At 33.5% G+C, this 19099-nt stretch overlaps 1 long non-coding RNA gene across 1 annotated transcript in view; it reads left to right on the top strand.

Moving 5' to 3' along the window:
• The window catches only part of LOC146997053 (uncharacterized), a 113774-nt gene that overhangs the window by 47130 nt on the left and 47545 nt on the right, over positions 1–19099 (top strand). The gene's annotated exons all lie outside the window — the stretch shown is intronic.

Here is a 19099-nt window from a genome sequence, read left to right as displayed (position 1 = left end):
GTTTTACGTATAACTGTTTTATATATTATAAATTTATATATTTATATATTATAAAAATTGTAGTAAGCTCGCCTAAAAGTCACCAACAGCTGCTGCTCCAAAAAGTTCAACACGTTTTAAAAAATTAACACATATGAAAATCAAACCATTAAACATGTAAAACATTAAAACATAAAAACAGAATCAGATAAAAAAAAGTAAGCGGAAAATGGTAAATTATCCCTACTCGACTTCCAAAGTGGCTTTTCAAGGGAAATTTAATTTATTTGAACGTCGAATCAAGCTAACCCCATTACGCGTTTCGCCGAAACAGACAATTGAAACTTTTTCGCTACAAAAATTTTTTTTCATGATGATGAACTCTGAAAGTGTTTTCCATAACATAAATAAACCGGCTTTTGTACATTGCCGTTGTACAACCATCAACATGAGGGGCCCAAATGGCTTGAAACCGTCAGTGGTCGTATTAGAGAAGTCTCAGCATATTTACATTTTCTGTGGCATTTAATAATTTCAATGTATGTAGGTTGCTTTGGTTTACGTAATTACGGCAAAGCCTCGAGAGCTATCTGCCCTAACGGGAGACATGCCTTCGTGGAGTACTTTCTATGAGAAACTGTTTGTATACACGTTACGGTTCCTAGACTGGACAAAAGCCCACAAAGAAAATCCCACTGTGATAATTACCCACAGCGATGAAAGCGCACACTGATAAAAGCCCACGCTGATAGAAACGCACATTGATAAAAGCCCACTCTGATGAAAACCCACATAATCAAAAGGGACTTATGGTTTTATTACTATAAAATGTATTTATAATTCTAATTATAGCAAATGGAGTATTTAGATCTGAATTTTAATGTCTCAAAATATATCTGTTTGCATATTTTATCACTACTTTATTTGTTTATTAGGTTGAAAGCAAGCTTTCAGCTCTCTAAGTGATTACACATAACGTTTCGATGATGAATCTCGAAATGCATTTTATTATTTACTTAGTTATTTGACTTTGGTACGTGTATGTGAAAATGAAAAATATCATTATTAAGTTCCTCACCTGCTGTTTTTAAGGTAATATGGCCGAGAATTAAATACAATTATGTTTCGTTGTAATGTTGCGCGCTTCCAACCTGCACGCAACAATAGTGGTGACTGCTAAGAACTGGAAAGTAGACTAAAGTCTTGAGAAGGGTTTAAATCCCTTTTTATTCAACTTTAAAAATTACAAATGCGTGCTCTTGACGCTCACAAACTACGCCGACCCGGCAGTAAAATAAAAATAAGAAACTAAGAAAAGAATACTAATTCAGAAGTCAAACAACAAAAATCAGCGTTATATTTACAAGTCCCTCAGTCCCATCCTGGCTGATATCTACATGTATTATTATGAATCAAAATTGTTTGAAACTTTAAACTTCCCGGCATGGTTCCGCTACGTAGACGATACTTTTACTCTGTTTGAAGGTAATCAAGATGATTTAAATAAAGTTCTTTCAACAATGAATTCTATTGATCCTGCTATTCAGTTCACTTTTGAACTTGAGACTTGCAATTCTCTTCCGTTTCTCGACATTCTGGTCACACGTAACACACCCAACTTCAGTACTACGGTTTACCGTAAACCTTCATCGGTTTGCCTTCCACCACACTTTAAATCATGTCATCCGACTAAACAAAAGTTAGCTTCATTTTATTCCTATGTTTTCCGTGCTCTTCAAGTTTGCTCCTACAAACTAGCCCTTGATGAAGAACTAAATTATTTAAAAGCAATAGCTATTGACAGGGGCTTTCCACCCAACATTATTAATCAAGCAGTTAAAAAATTCTCATCTCAACACACTAAAAGGCACACTCTTGTTTTAGGAGATTATAAAAATTCTGTTGTAATTCCCTTCTTTCCATCAATTAGCTAAAGTTGCACATATTTTGCAGAAATTTAACTTTCGAGTTGTTTATTCTCCCATCAATAAAATTCCGAGTTCCATACTCAAGGACCCCATTCCGGATATGAATTCCTGGGGTATTTATAGGATTCCTTGCCAGTGTGGTTTAATTTACATTGGCCAAACTAAGAGAGCCTTAAAATTTCGCGTCAAGGAACATGAGGCATATGTTAGAAAAAAGGAAACACAGAAGGCTTCTGTTGCTCAACATTGTTGGTCCGAAAACCACACTTTCAGTTTTTCTGCTGCAAAATTATTCAAAAAACATCTTGCATTGGAGAACTGGATTTTCTAGAGTCATTTCACATTCATAAAAATCTTTCTGTTCTAGTTAACGATCCTAATTCCAATCCAAATTTGCCTTCGGCCTTTAAAGAAATTATGTTTTAGTTCTGGTTTCACCAACAGATGGAGCCACTTGCTTATTCTTGTCCAGGTTTTCTTATCTTATCTAATCATTATTTCTTATCTTGTTCGTTTGCGGTTTTGCAGCTGAAGATGGTGGTTCGGTAAAACCATCGAAACTAGTCCTGTGAAAATTTTGTAAATATAACGCTGATTTTTGTTGTTTGACTTCTGAATTAGTATTTATTCGGCGTGTTATTGTGTCTTAATTAAGAAAAGAATAGTAACAAGTGACTAACTACGAGGCTCTCTAAACGTAACTAACCTCACCGCATTCTAAAATACCGCTAATTCAGCAAACTTCTGAATATTACGTTGAAAGATTAACAAACTGCCGAGGCAAGCACACAGGCCGAAACGCGTGGTTCTTCAATTTCTAACTAGCCACCTCCACGCTCGTGAAGTAAAAAAGCCCACTTTCGAACTCGTTTTCTTTCTATTTAACTCAGATACTTCCGCTGACAATTTGAATCCTTGCGCGTTCTACTAAAATTTACATACTCTGGCATCGGCAATTCCAGGGGAAAGTAAGGCTTCACAGGAAAGATAGTTTAAACTTAAAATAAATGTTAGTTAAAATAAATATAAACCCTACATCGTTATTAAAACTATGAAATTTTTAACTGAAAAACTCTTGAATTCCATTTTCTTCTTTTTTAATTTTTCCTTTAATTCCTTTTTTAATTTAGTAGTATTTAAACAGTTTTATGTAATTAAGCGAAACTAATTAACGTATACACGTTACACATGGGAAAAGCCACAAAAACGTCCGTGCAGCCAACCCGTGCGCGGGAGTCTGACCTCGAACGGAACTACCAGTGTTCAGCGATTTTAATGCTCGGCCGCTAGTCGCCCCCCCCCCCACACACACATAATTTCCTCACCGATTTCTTTGCACATTCGGCAGTAAATTGCTAAATTTGGATTATTAATTGTAGCACTTCTTTCTTCGATACAGCAGTCGATCTAAATTTTCCTCATGTTGACAATTATTCAACAGCGACAATACATATGAATTGGATCGTATTTTAAAAATAAATTATAATTAGCCCAAAAAGGCGTTAAACCCAGAAGGGATATTACTCTCGAAACAGCATTTTAAATCCAATCAACTGTAACCGGCTGTACCACTTTTCATATTGTTGCCACTAAATACAAAATGTTAAATATGACCTCTATTATATTTAAATGAATTAAATAATGACGAATCTGTATGAGTCTATTCGATTGGATGTCATGCCTTGTACTGTTTACGGGTTTAGTATTTGTCATGCCTTAAACTTTACAATTTTGCACATATTTTTCGATTCATTTTTATTTATATCTGTTTTGAACCGAGACCCTACCTAGGTAATCCTAGTGTTGCATTTTAAGTGAAAATGCTCACTTCTAACATTATTATTTCTATTAAAAAAGTACAGTATATATTTATATCAGGTATATTTACTGCTGGGAACTATTTTACCATGTTTCTCGCGTTGTGAAAAAACGACAGCACCTAGAGCCATCCAATTCTGAATAATGTAATCCTCCACCCGAACATGGGCACCTGGAAGACCGAATTTGCTTTATTATCTTGTAAGGTTATTTTAAATCCAATCAACTGTAACCGGCTGTACCACTTTTCATATTGTTGCCACTAAATACAAAATGTTAAATATGACCTCTATTATATTTAAATGAATTAAATAATGACGAATCTGTATGAGTCTATTCGATTGGATGTCATGCCTTGTACTGTTTACGGGTTTAGTATTTGTCATGCCTTAAACTTTACAATTTTGCACATATTTTTCGATTCATTTTTATTTATATCTGTTTTGAACCGAGACCCTACCTAGGTAATCCTAGTGTTGCATTTTAAGTGAAAATGCTCACTTCTAACATTATTATTTCTATTAAAAAAGTACAGTATATATTTATATCAGGTATATTTACTGCTGGGAACTATTTTACCATGTTTCTCGCGTTGTGAAAAAACGACAGCACCTAGAGCCATCCAATTCTGAATAATGTAATCCTCCACCCGAACATGGGCACCTGGAAGACCGAATTTGCTTTATTATCTTGTAAGGTTATTTTAAATCCAATCAACTGTAACCGGCTGTACCACTTTTCATATTGTTGCCACTAAATACAAAATGTTAAATATGACCTCTATTATATTTAAATGAATTAAATAATGACGAATCTGTATGAGTCTATTCGATTGGATGTCATGCCTTGTACTGTTTACGGGTTTAGTATTTGTCATGCCTTAAACTTTACAATTTTGCACATATTTTTCGATTCATTTTTATTTATATCTGTTTTGAACCGAGACCCTACCTAGGTAATCCTAGTGTTGCATTTTAAGTGAAAATGCTCACTTCTAACATTATTATTTCTATTAAAAAAGTACAGTATATATTTATATCAGGTATATTTACTGCTGGGAACTATTTTACCATGTTTCTCGCGTTGTGAAAAAACGACAGCACCTAGAGCCATCCAATTCTGAATAATGTAATCCTCCACCCGAACATGGGCACCTGGAAGACCGAATTTGCTTTATTATCTTGTAAGGTTTATTTTAATTTTATAAGTTATTTTTAATTTTGAAACTCTTTCCTTTAAATTCTTGTTTCCCACTTACAATCTCCCTACCGGAACGAGTTTTTTGTATCGCGTTGCATGTAAATGAGGTAGAAGGAGTATTTAAGGAAGGTTCAGCTTACTTCAGTAGGAGTTTTTTTGTAAGGAATAAGTGTCTTCATGATGACCTCAAAGTGCGAAGTTCTTACACAAGATTAATAAGCAATTCTATCAGGACGCTCAAGATTGCAACATGATGAATCATTTCAATCTCTTCAGCTATGAAATTCTGCAAGACCGGCACTTGCGTCATTGCATAGCTTTTATATTAAACGAAAACTAAAATTTCTCTACGTAGGATTTAAAATTCTTATTACAACTCCATATTGTGCAAGCATTCTAAATCTTTTTCCTAATTTTGGTAGGACTTTCTGCTATTTTAGTATGGCATATACAGTAAGACCCCGCTTAACGCTGTTTCGTTTAGCGCTGTTTCGGTTTAGCGCTCTTTTATTTCAACCCGGGGATTCCACGAAATCGCTCGCAGCATACGGGGATTCCCCGAAATATTATGCAGCGATAGGTTTCAAATACATATCCGAAAGAGTGTACTTGTATTTCTTGTTTGGTGCGGTATCGTACAGACATATTTTGAAGGGGTAAATGTGGAAGATGTCGAAGAAATAATTCAAGAAGCAGCGGCTAGTCTTTCTAATGATGAGCTCAAGGAATTAACTGAACAAGAAGAAAACAAAAATGTTGACAGCAGTGATTCAGAAGAAGAGCAAAAAGAACGTTCGATGGCGTTTGTAAAAAGGAGTTTGTCTACCATAACTGAAATAATGGATCAATTCATTGAAAATGATCCGAATTTTGACAGGAGCTCAAAAGTAAGGCGTGGTGTTAGAGATGCTCTATCCGTTTATGAAGAACTTTTAAGAGAACAACGCAAAAGAAAAAGGCAAACAACATTAGATGCTTTTGTCACAAAAAGGCAGAACACTGAAAACGCGGAAGGCTAACTAAATATGACTGACTGAGAATTTTATTTGTTTTTTTTTAAGAATATTCGTTTTGTTATTTATATTTTGTTTTTATTTTTGCAAGAAATAATAATGTGGTATTAATTTGGGGTTTAAGAAATAAATGTTTGGTTTTATTTTTATTAAAAAAACATACTTTTTAAATTTAATACCTAACCAATTTCCTAGCCATCTTCCCGTAACCCCATATTTACATGTAAAGATAGCCTCGTTTAGCGCTGTTTCGCATTACGCTGTACTTTGATGGAACGTATCCCCCGCGTTAAGCGGGGTCTTACTGTACTTGTAAATATTATATAAATAGTGGTCCATTTTCTGGGTAAAATATATATTCTATGTTTTATGTACTACTTAATGCTGTAAAATGTGTTTTTCACATCCCTCACGTGACAAATGAGTCACCAACTTTCGTCCTTCTCTGGACACACTCAAGCACTTTTGTACATGCATCGCTCCTTGAAGCACCTTATGTGACGTTAGCCGGTATACAGCTTGCATACTTTGCACAGCGCAACTGGAACTGGACTTTAGGAGGAGAGCTTAGGAGCCCTTAGTGGCGCGTGTTTGCCGTCAGGTTACTTCGTATACGCTCGGCCGTATCATATATATGCCTGTAAGAATTGGAGGCTCCCTTCAGCCCACCTGGACACGAGTGTCCCCATAGCTCAAAAGAAGAGGCCCCGTATCTCCACAAACGAGGGCAGCCAGTAACCCAACCACCCCCAAGCAACAAACAAAAATACTAAATCAAAAATAAATAAGCACATCTAACACAAAATTACAGACTAACAAACAAACAAACAAACAAACAAAAAATTCATAAACACAAATTCACCACAGATATCTAAAACCCATATAAATACATTCAATTTTAACAGAAGATTCCTACTAACGCCCTATTTTCATTCATAAACTTCATTAGAGCAATAGAATATGATTTAAAAACTTTAAAATTAATGACACTTACAGTAAAATCGGTAATGTTAAAAATCTCTCTAATAGGAACTGTTAAACTACAATCAACCACGAAATGCCTAGCATCACCATCAACCTGACAACTATTACATAATTTATTTTCCTGCAGATTAAATCGGTTGAAATAGAATGGAAACCTACCATGTCCAGTTAAAACCTGATTAACATCAATATTGTTCATACATTTCATTTTATTTGTGATTTTAATTAGTTCCATAAATCCTTTGTTTTTAGGTGAAGAGAACCACTGTATTTTCCATTTGTTAACGTAAAATTTTTTTCATTCTTCGAATTGCAATTCTCTTCGAACCTGTTACTTCAATATCCATTGCACTCACATTCGAGTCCGCCTGCTTGGCTAGGCTGTCGGCCCTCTCATTACCATTGAAGCCTATATGGGCTTTAACTCAATGTAGCTTAATATTTAAACAAGAACTCAAAGTTTCTAAATGACTTTTAATTTCGACAATTAATGGATTGAAATTGTCTGGGCGGGAGAGCGCATGGAGAAGTGACAGGCAGTCAGTGTAAATATTTACAGACGTGGGTATAAATAAGGTAATTTTAATCCATAATAAGGCTTGTTTGAACGCTTCACTTTCTGCTTGGAAAAATGAATTATATATATTCAACTTAAACATTCTATAACCCCCGTCAGTTCCATAGTAAAAAACAACAAAGGCAGTTCCTATGCTCCCTCCGACCCCAGAACCATCTGTATAAATATCAAACACATCAACAGTTGGATTACATTTATCAAAAACAAAACCAAATCTTTTGGAAGGATGTATTAAATGAACATTAAATTTTTCAAAAACATTCTTTGTAATTAAATAATCTTCATACATTTTCAATTCCATTCGTCCAGTTCTAAATAAAAATTTCTCATGATAAAATTCGTATAATTTGAGAGAGGAGGCAGCCCAGCCAACACAAAGACGGCCTCGATAGGCACCGTTGTAAAACATCGGGTTAAAGCTAAACCCCAAGTTCTCTGAATACTGTCTAACTTCATTCGTAATCTAACCAGTTCCCTTGCCCTGGATCTCCAGGCTCCAATTCCATACATGATGATTGGAAGCACTACATTTAAGTAAATCTTCTTCAGAATGGAGGATTTCAAGGCTAAAATCTCAGCTGAAAAGTTCTTCTATAATTTAATAAAATCAGATCAGTTTGTCTTTGTTATATATGCCTGTTGATAATCACCGGTTAATTTAATTAAGGGTTAACTACGTTAAGGTTAATTTAATTAAGGGTTAACTACGTTATTTATCATATAACTAATCACAGAAAGGGATTTGTTTCTTATCTGTCTAATAAAGTACAAGATGAATTTATATTACTCTTAGGTAATCCTGCTCGATTTGATATTCGATCTAGGATCAAAAAAGCGAATTATTTTTGTTTGATATTTGATTGTACACCAGATGTTTCGCATCATGAGCAACTGCATCAGATTCTTAGATACGTGTACATAAAAGACGAATCCATATTTATTTAGGATTTAGGAAACGGGAAAGACGGGCACCACGCCTTTACCATTTGGTTAATTGGTTTAGCGCCGTCTCCCCACTACGTGATCCCAGCCGTTTATTGATATTAGCAAACAGATACATGATTTGAAATGAATACAAAATTTGCAATAATACATAGTTTGGAATGTAAAAAAAAAAAAAAAAAAAAAAGAAAAAAAAAAAATTGAAGCTTAATGTATAAAATAGCATAATTATAAACGTACAGAATTTTGAATGTAATACAAAAATTTTAAACATAATATATGACATAACTCTTTAAAAATCCATATTTATTGAAGAAAGCTTTATAGATATAGAAACAAAAGAGAAAACTTAAAATAATAAAGAACTATACGAGATTTTCACTAAGCCAAGAAAAACCTTCAAATATGATCATTACCTCTATAGAACGTAATCCAATAGATTTTGAAAAATTATTGAAGATTTTGCTTTTTTAAAAGCTAGAAAAATTGAATTATAAATATGCGTGGAAAGTTTATGCTTTAAATTTTTAAGCAGATGTTTTATTTATACTAAATATTATTTGCCATTTTTCAAAAAGCATATTTTTAGTGTTTTCCATTTCAAAATTGTTAATCATTATATATTTCACTTTGTGGAATATACAATGTTAAAATTAAATATTTCTGTAAGAGCTGTTCTATTTTCACTTGAAATAGTTACTTTTAATGAGCATAAAATATAAATACATATAGTTAATTTGTTCTATATGTATGATTATATGTATATATATATGCAATAATGCATATATATATATTTTGCGCGTGTTTGTATAATGTTACGTTTCCACACTTCATTTAGTATTATTTATTTATTCCCTCCCTTACAAGTAGGTAAACAAATAATCTTGCATTGTGCACAGGGGCGCACATTTACCGCTTTGCCTCAGGTGAAAAAATATGTCGGCACGACTCTGGCAGATTTACTAAAGGCATAGAAACCTTAACCGGAATATATGAACAAAATAATTCAATTATTTTTAAAGCAAAAAATGCACAATTTACAAACATATAAGAACTAAGAAACTGAGACGAGTAACAGAATGTATATTACATTTGGTGCGGCCGATTGCAACCAAAATGGAGGTGCACATCTACATGTTATAGCAATCCTATATACAAATTTCATCGTTCTGATGATACCCGTTTTTGAGTTATACATACGTAAAGACGCCACGAAAAAAATCTCTTCAGAAGTCATTTTAAATCAGTTTTATGAATTTTTCTGGGGAAAGGAGTTCTTTATTCCGTTCTTAGATACAGATGTTACGCAGAAGTATCATTAAATTGCATTCAATAGGGGTCAAATTATGATAGAAAATTATGAGTATTCAGAAAAATTATAAGATTTAAGTAAGATGCTGTCCGCAATCAATAAATGCTATTAAAATCAATAAAATAATATTTAACAACATTAACAATTCCTCCTGTCAATTCATAAAAATCATGCTATTACCGCAGTTTCTAATTATAATTATAATCATTGGTAAACTTTCACAGTTTTGACTAGAACATGATTTTTATCACTTATAAATAAAATCAGTGATTACCAAAATTTTACGTTTTCAGATTTTAAAAGACTAAAAATAATCAGAAAAAACTTTCATTCGCAAAATTTAAAATACTGTGTCACTTTGCATTTAATTTAGTTTATATGAACAAGCACCTTAGTATGTAAGAGAAGTAGGTATTGGGAAGTAAAGTGTAAGAATATAGAAACGCAGATTCATCCTTGGTATCTTTATGTAAAAAATTTACATTTCTTGCGCACATACTTCTAAAAACAAAATAAAAAGTGTGTCATTTTTTTTCCCCTTGGAAACAGACGTACAAATATAAACTTCTATTTTTACTGTTAAATATAAATCCCTCACACCTAGAATTGATTGTCTGGATTAAATTTACTTTTGATGCTGATTTAGGTTCAAAAGAATCTATTGAAAGACACTCGAACATGTATTTGAGTTATGGCAGAGCCTACGAAGACTGTCTGCTTAGGGAAAGAGATGCCTTTATGGAGAACTTGTTGAAGTGAACACTATTTAGAGTTGTTACAGTAATAATAGCAGCAATACATCAAAACATCTCAAATTTATCTGATGAGCTCAAATATTAAATTAAATAGTTTTTTTATTTAATTTTATAATTTAAATAATCTAAATAACATTTACCCTAAAATTACGTAAAATAATATATTTATTTGTTTACACAATATTTCTATAATTAACATAACGTAAAACTAAAATAATAATGAAAGTAAATAAATATTTATACAATAATGCCAATTTCTGAAAAACCAAATTTACTTACTTCTTAGTCTTTCTAACCTCGGAATTGAACATCGTTTTTTATCTTTCGCCTTTCACAGACATTCGCCACTGACTGACTAAATGACAAGAAAAAAAGGGGACAACAGATGAAGCTATATAAGTGATTTCCAGCCTTCGACAATTAAACCCAAGATACTCCACCCCCCCTTCTTCAAAAGTTGCTCCTTGTCCTACACCGGTTTTTTTATCCCGGGTTTTTATCTTGTTTCCTGTTCGTCCCTATCCTTATGTGTTCTAAATAGAACCCTGCCAAGAAGACCACGTTATCTCTTGTGTTAACCCTTAAACACTGACATTTGTGTTTAATTTAATAACACAAATGTCAGTGCAATGGATATTGAAGTAACAGGTTCGAAGAGAATTGCTATTCGAAGAATGAAAAAAATTTATGTTAACAAATGGAAAATACAGTGGTTCTTTTCACCTAAAAACAAAGGATTTATGGAACTAATTAAAATAACAAATAAAATGAAATGTATGAACAATATTGATGTTAATCAGGTTTTAACTGGACATGGTAGGTTTTCGTTCTATTTCAACCGATTTAATCTGGAGGAAAATAGATCATGTAATAGTTGTCAGGTTGATGGTGATGCTAGGCATTTCGTGGTTGATTGTAGTTTAACAGCCCCTGTTAGACAGATTTTTAACATTACTGATTTTAATGTAAGTGTCATTAATTTTAAAGTTTTCAAATCATATTCTATTGCTCTAATGAAGTTCATCAATGAAAATAGGGTGCTAGTAGGAATCTTCTGTTAAAATTGAATTTTGTATTTATATGGGTTTTAGATATATGTGGTGTTCTATGTTGTGAATTTGTGTTTATGGATTTTTTTTTTTTTTTTTTTTTTTTTTGTTGTTGTTGTTTGTTGGTCTGTAATTTTGTGTTAGATGTGCTCACTTATTTTTGATTTAGTATTTTTGTTTGTTGTTTGGGGGTGACTGGGTTACTGGCTGCCCTCGTTTGTGGAGATACGGGGCCCCTTCTTTTGAGCTATGGGGACACTCGTGTCCAGGTGGGCTGTAGGGAGCCTCCAATTCTTACAATTCTTACACAGAGGTGGGGTCTATATGACCGCGCGAATATTTTAGAACTGCGAAAGTGTTTAGTTACTGTATAGTTATTCTATTCCCTTTCAGTACTTTCAAGTTGACATAAAATATAACTATTTCTAAAGTTTTACTAAACTCTATCCATTAGTTACATTTTTTAAATAATTTTTAAAATTGGGCCGCGGTCCTATAGACCTCACCTCTGCTTTATGTCTTACCTTTATGTTTTGTACTAATTAATATACAATTTCAAAATTTTTCTTTTTCTGTTGCGTGTATAAATCCTTTGTGGTACGAAGTTTATTAGCACATTGGGCGCATAATCAAGGAGTCCAGGTTCGAGTCCCGGCGACGAGAGTAGCTTAGCTAGGATTGGGCAAGGAGAGACATCTCTCACCGGGCGCAGCAACCAGGCGGCGCCAAATTGATGCTACTAAAATTTAGACTGAAATGTTTTCCATTCTTGGCACGCAGAAAGGGGTACAAAATCTTCAGCAGTCCCCGTGCGCTGTAAAACCTAGTTACGCCTCTGGTAACTAGGTTTACAGCGCATTGCTCATTTTTCATGGCTCTTGCTTCTAAAGTCCTAATGACTCTACAGTAGTGATTCTGAACCACTATGCCGCGGCATTTTTATGTGCCGTCAAATTCTTAAAGTGTGCCCCCAAATTTTAGACATGTATATAGTAAAAATTATTATGGGTTTAATTCTAGTATACGGTACACATGAAACATGGCGAAATTCGGTTTCAATTAATGTCTCGTAAGGAATAAATGCCTACCGGTAAAATAGGTTTACAATCTTTCGGAGTGACAAAGAGAAAAGGATAACACGTACAGAGTAAAGTGACAAGACTTTCTTGAGTTTTAGAAACAATTCCTGCATTGCAGAACTCCGAAATCGGATGTCTCAGAAAATGTATTTATAAAATATTCAGGCATTTTACGAATATTTTGGATTTTCAAATGTAATTGACACAAATTTCGTATTCTCCTTCAAACGGTCATCATGATGTTTTTGTGAAATTTTGAAATATCTACTAAAAATCAAGTAATCGTGGTTTCTAGGCATAACGTGTTAAGAACTTAAGTAATTTGATTGAATTCTATGCCATAGTATGTTTTACTTCTCGTTTCTTAACTTTAATGGTGACAGCTTCCACGCATAAAGAGAAATGTAACTTCATCATACTTTACTTAAACATTTCCCTTCATAGACATTCATTTACGTGTATGCACGGAACGAAAAATTATTTGATTATTGAATTTATTTCTATTGTGATTTCAGAAAATAGTTACGTAATTATACGGAAGCGAATTCATGTCTACATTTTCCTAAATCCAGAAAAATATGCAGCATTTTTTGGATGTACTAATCCTAAATGGAAACATTGTATTAAAGTGCGGGTTTCAAGGTTATTCTTTATGTTTATTTTTTTCTTGTGCGAATTGTGTAATCAAGAAAAATTTCGGGTACCTTATTTCGACGAAAATATTAATTTTGAACTCTTTCGAACCTATATGAATGAATTTTTTTGTATGGCATAGGTACATGCGGACAGAATAAAGCGCTTTTTTTTTTTCAATATGGATTACGAAATAGATTCTAAATGCATCCGGAAGGAATTTTGTCATGACGTCACTACGTATATATGTATGTATCTCTCTTACCCAACTCAAAAACGATTAGCCGTAGAATGTTGAAATTTTGTATGTGGGACTGCTCTCTCTCTCTCTCTCTATATATATATATAGCAGTCCCACACATATATATATATACATATATATACCTACTCTGTTACGCAGCTCGATGAGCTTAGTTTTTCCCCATATGTTGGTAAATTGAGCATTTTTTGTTTGAAAGAGATTGAATTATGTTGTTCTAATGTTTCGGTTAAGGTTTTTATGCCTTTAGTTAATCCGCATGCAATAGTTCTAGAATTATCAACAAATTAAAAGAGTAAGTGACGGATAGGCCTAATGTGTCTGCTGTTTGTTTACATCTGAAACTCTTAGTAGTATAGTGAATTCCGTCAGCTGGTGCTTCAACTTCAATGTCTTTTGGGACCAAAAGTTTACTTTTAAGTTTTTGTGCATCGAAAATGTTGTCCTTCTGCACGCTGGATGAATTGCTTAATTTTGCGTAGAAAATTTAGTTTTAATTGCAAATTTATTTTTAAAACTGTTTTTAACTGCATTTGGTATTTTAGGTTTTTCTGTATTTTACTGTTTTTAATGACGATGTTTTGAATTTATTTTTGCTTTGCCGCGAAGTGAGAACTGAATCGATTGAATGAGAAATATTATCTCTAATGAAATTCGAGAAAATAATACGTTTAAATGAAGAGCAGCAAAAAATTTCTATTATTTAATAAGCCGTACAAAGAAGTTGTGTGGTGTCCACATGAGAATTTTTTTATTTTTAAAATTAATTTTCCACTAGATAATAAAAATATCGATCTACTTAAAAATGATACATATAATAATCAACTATCAAAGAAATCTGAGAAGTTATATTTAATGATGGACAGAAAAACTGTCTAGTTTTCTAGCACTTGACGATTTCGAACAGAACACGAAATCATTCATTATCCAAAGCCTCATGCACTTGTAGAATGAAGAATCAACTACATGTAGTTCGTTTTCAGACTGTTATGTCTAACATTCGCAAAGAGCATAAATGTAACACATCCCTATTAGCATGAACGTACATGAACCTACGCTATTAGCATGAACCTACGCTATTAGCATGAAGGCTTTGTGATTGAAAAGTGCTGGTCACTTACGTAACACGAGAACCGTATTCTATCCAGCTATTGGCATTACATGTCAACCAGCATTTATCTACCCAGTTTAAAAAAATCTTTTTGGGATGCAATCTTTCTGAGAAGGAAGATGGAGCAAGTTCTGAGACATGATAGACATCTAGCTTGATAGCATGATGCTTGATAGCTAGCTTGATGTTCTGCGGCATCCAGCTTGATAGCACTTTAGATTAAAAAAGCGTTTCCGCTGATTCCTCAACAGTTGGACGTTAGGATTTTTCCTCAATCTACTGAGAAACTATCGATAGACATGAATCAAATTATCGACAGACATTCATTCGAAATGTGGCTGGATTTTATAGCTTCTGTCTCCGTCCCTATATTTTCAAAATTAGCGACGGCATCTATTATCATAAACTCCCGGCATACTTGACGAAAATTTTGGTTTGCTTCTATCAAACTCGCACAGTCTGTCTAATATTTATTATTTAATTGCCAAATATCAGAAAGACCTGTCTTATTTTTATTATTTGGTTACACGCACGTTTATTAGCCAGACATTCCTTTCATCATAAGATCCTGTATGTTTTTAAATCCACTTGTAATCTGCATTTTCAAAAATGGGTAGAATTGTTTAACTCACGTAATATATCTAATATTGTCTGGAGTCCAATATTCTAGAACAGAGACTTAAATTATAATCGTACAGAAAAGTGATGTTCACGATAATCACAGAAAATTTATCGGTTCGAAGCAGTGTAGATTTCTAAACTGGGCATCTTAGCACCTTTTTAAATAATTTCAAAATTCCAGATACATTTCATATTAGAATATGGTGTCTATAGATTAAAAGTCTATGGAATACTGAATACGATCTATAGATTGAAATCAGTACACGTATTCATTTGGATATTAAACTTGGATTGCAAGGGTTTAGATCAACCAAAGCTTGCTTCCCTTCTTCGGATATGCTTTATATTTTGTTTGTACCAAAAGCATTTTACAGAAAATCGTGCCACCATATCATACTCCAATTTGGCTATACATAAGAGTTTCTTTTGAGATTTATTTAAAAATCTTTTTATTTATTTAAGTATAAAGGATTCATTTGTTTTTCTCGCTCGTATAAACTTTAGCTACAGTTTAACTGCATACGTTTGCAATAATCTGCCGCCACAATTAATCTCAGAATCTTCTATTTTTCTGTGACTGTCTGTTGATTTTTATGGCGGTCTTTGACTTTTCTTTAATTTACACCATGCATTGCACTATGTAACTCATAAACCTGATGTAAAGTGAATATGATTTAACGCTGAAACTCTCTGGCTCTATATAATTACCCAAGTATATTTCCGTCGTTACGTAGAATTATGTAAATGAGTAAATGGATTCCTAATATTACATTGCTCACCTTTAACGTAAGTCAACAAATTATTCTTTCTTCTAGGAGAATTAAGTAATTATTTATCCTGCCTGCCAGCAGCCAAATGAATGAGGTTGCCGAATACTGTTACTTCAACATAAACCCGATTGTTTAAAAATACTTATCTGCGAACGGGCTCATGTATTGGTATTTTCGTAGATTTCTACATGAAAAAGAGAATTTTGTTTAGGAAGTCCTATAGAGAAGTTTCTTTAGAAAGTTCTTCACGAAATACTTATATACTTTTAAACATTAAAATAAATTTTCTGGAGATATTTCAATTTTGAACACTTTTGTTAGCAAACACCGCCGAATACTGGTAACTAGTCCTACATTCGGTTCCTATGAACGGGCTAATTTCAGGTGATTTTAGTTATGGGTAAAATGATCAGACATCTCGGATTGCATAAGACTGCCCTGCATTTCAATGCAACATCGCACTTCGAGATATGTCCTAGTAAATATCCATAGTGTGTAAATATTACCAGATTTTTTTAATAGAATTGACATGATTTTGTTATTGCTGCTGTGTATACTCGACCCTTTTGTAGGATTAGAAATGCAGTCGATGATCAAATAATCGTACTTTCTCGATGTTAGAAAACTCGCGACGTGTACAAAAAGCAAATGAATTTTTTATGAAAACAAATTGTGACTTTCTATTTCAACTGCGTTTTATACTTCAAAAATAAACAATGAAATTAAATAATTCGAGCTATACTGCTATACTGATTTTGCCAACTAAGAATAATAAAACGAACCTTAGGTTGAAGAAATCGCAAACCACTCAGTAACAGTGTGGCTATAATGTGTGTTTATAATCCTTTTTTTCTAATGAAGCTTGCATTTTCATAAACCGTTATTGGTAGAAGATAGGCCAGTAGCTAGGTTCTGTACCACATGTGATTGCGGTATTGCTGAATCTAGCTAACCGCCCTGCTTCCGCCCCAGTTTTGAGAGAGAACAACACGGGAGAGGTATGAGGATCTCCCACACATCTTTTCACACTAGCTTCTCGCGAGGACTTCGAGCTCGCCGTGTAGTTTTAGTGTCCCTTACCGCACAGACACTATTCACTTGCAAACTTTCATTTCTTCTCCAGGATTTCAACTCGGGCCTATCGTTACGGCTGTCAGCGTCAGTAACCACCATTATAAGGCCTGGGCAGCTGTTATTATAGACATTATTACATCGGGTGTAGTACCACAAAACTGTAACGAAATTCATGAGAAATAATGTCACTTAACAAAGAGGGGGTTTTTTTCGCAGCTGACTAAGTAAGAACATGAAACTTTATGTGAATTTGCCACCTCTATTTATCATGTAATAATAGATCCGTAATGCATAAGGCTAATAATTTTTTCGTTGATATATCTGAGTACTTTGAAGAAGAATATATCAGTATTAGGTTTCTGTCAATTCTTAATTAATTATTTAATATAATGAAGTTTAAATATATACTTTATGTTATGAATGAGCACTGCAACGGTATGTACACATACACAAAATCCTATATCCGTATTTTTCAGAACATAAATTCGAATAAAAATGGATACAGATTTTTAAAACTAAACTGTTGAACATAACCTTCAAATTAATTTTTTTTGAAGCAAAGCATAAAATTTTCTGAAAACAATTTCAGCTTTAGTCGTAAAATAATAATATATTGTATTTGCAAAATATTTTATTTAAAATTCAACTTTGTGTCTCCGTAAACAAAATTTCTCGTTGTTGGAATGTTCAATTTCCTAGAGTTAAACTCCATTTCTTTCTTATCTTCTTCACGAAGAAATTCGGGAAAGAAGTTGTTCTGAATTCTGAGTAATTCTGAATGCATTTCATTTCAGAGTTAGGAAGAAATTAGAGATTTTTCTCGTATTGAAGTTTTTTGGTTCAATATTGGATAAACAGCACTGGTTACAGTTAGTAAGTAATGCTTAAAATTAATATTAGGTTGTAGAAATGAAAATGCGCGCATATCTCCATATCCATGACCTTGCATTTGGCTTTTGGCTCCTATATGCATTTGGCTTTTCGAGCTGTTTTTATTAAGCAGTGGAATGTCAATTACGACTACATTTGTTTTGAAGTAAAGCTGATTTAAAGCAAACTGTCTGTTAAAATAGCTCGCTTTTTTTCGCCGATCCATTTTTGTGGGAAACGAGACGAAAAGGTTTTCCCATGGCACGGATGTAACTTAGCATATTCAAAAATTCACAGAAAGCCGCTTCTGTCAAAGATTTCTTTAACATTTACATATTAAAACATATTACGAGTTATTATTATTAATAATATGCGTACTGTACATCTTTATTACATAAAAACATATTAATAGTTATTATTATCAATATTATTATTATTGTTCAAACTCTAATGAAAGAACTCAAATAGTTAAACCATTTATCGTATAATCTTCTTAAGATACTTCGTCAAAAGTGTTTTCTCAACTATAGAACGAATCTCATTTACTGACAGTTCGGAATATTTTTAGTTGTTTCAGAGAGGCTATTTCCTAATGTTAAAAACACAGTAAAATCTATTGTAACCAGAGCCAATTATCAGCAATATTAAAATAATGGCCCTTTTAAAGGTTTAAATGCAAATCCTCAATTTAGGCCTAGGAGATAAAAAATATATATAGCGATATAACATAAAAACATCTAGTACGCTTATTAGATATTTCTTCCGCCTTCTTGGCATACCTTCGTGGTGTGGTGGTCTGCACGCTCAGCGCGTAATTGAGAGGTCCGTGGTTTTATTCCCTGCGAAAGCGTAGTTATTTTTCATCTCTCCTGCTTCCGAAAAAATACCTAATGTCTCTACAAGCTAGCAATAAAATTATGTAATGGGCTAATAATCTAAAGAGAGGGGCTCACCAGCGGCCGAGCGGTAAAGTCGCTGAACACTGGTAGTTCGGCCCGAGGTTCGAATCCCGCGAACAGGCTGGCTGCATGGGCGTTTTCGTGGTTTTCCCCATGTGTAACGTGTATACGAGCCAGTTTCCCTTAGAAAGTCCTCCACGAAGGCATCCCTTCCCTTAGGCAGATA

This window comes from Stegodyphus dumicola, chromosome 5 (assembly GCF_044657685.1).
Source record: "Stegodyphus dumicola isolate Sdum_Otavi_A_Nest chromosome 5, ASM4465768v1".
Taxonomy (NCBI): domain Eukaryota; kingdom Metazoa; phylum Arthropoda; class Arachnida; order Araneae; family Eresidae; genus Stegodyphus; species Stegodyphus dumicola.
This window is presented reverse-complemented; position numbering and strand designations above follow the sequence as displayed.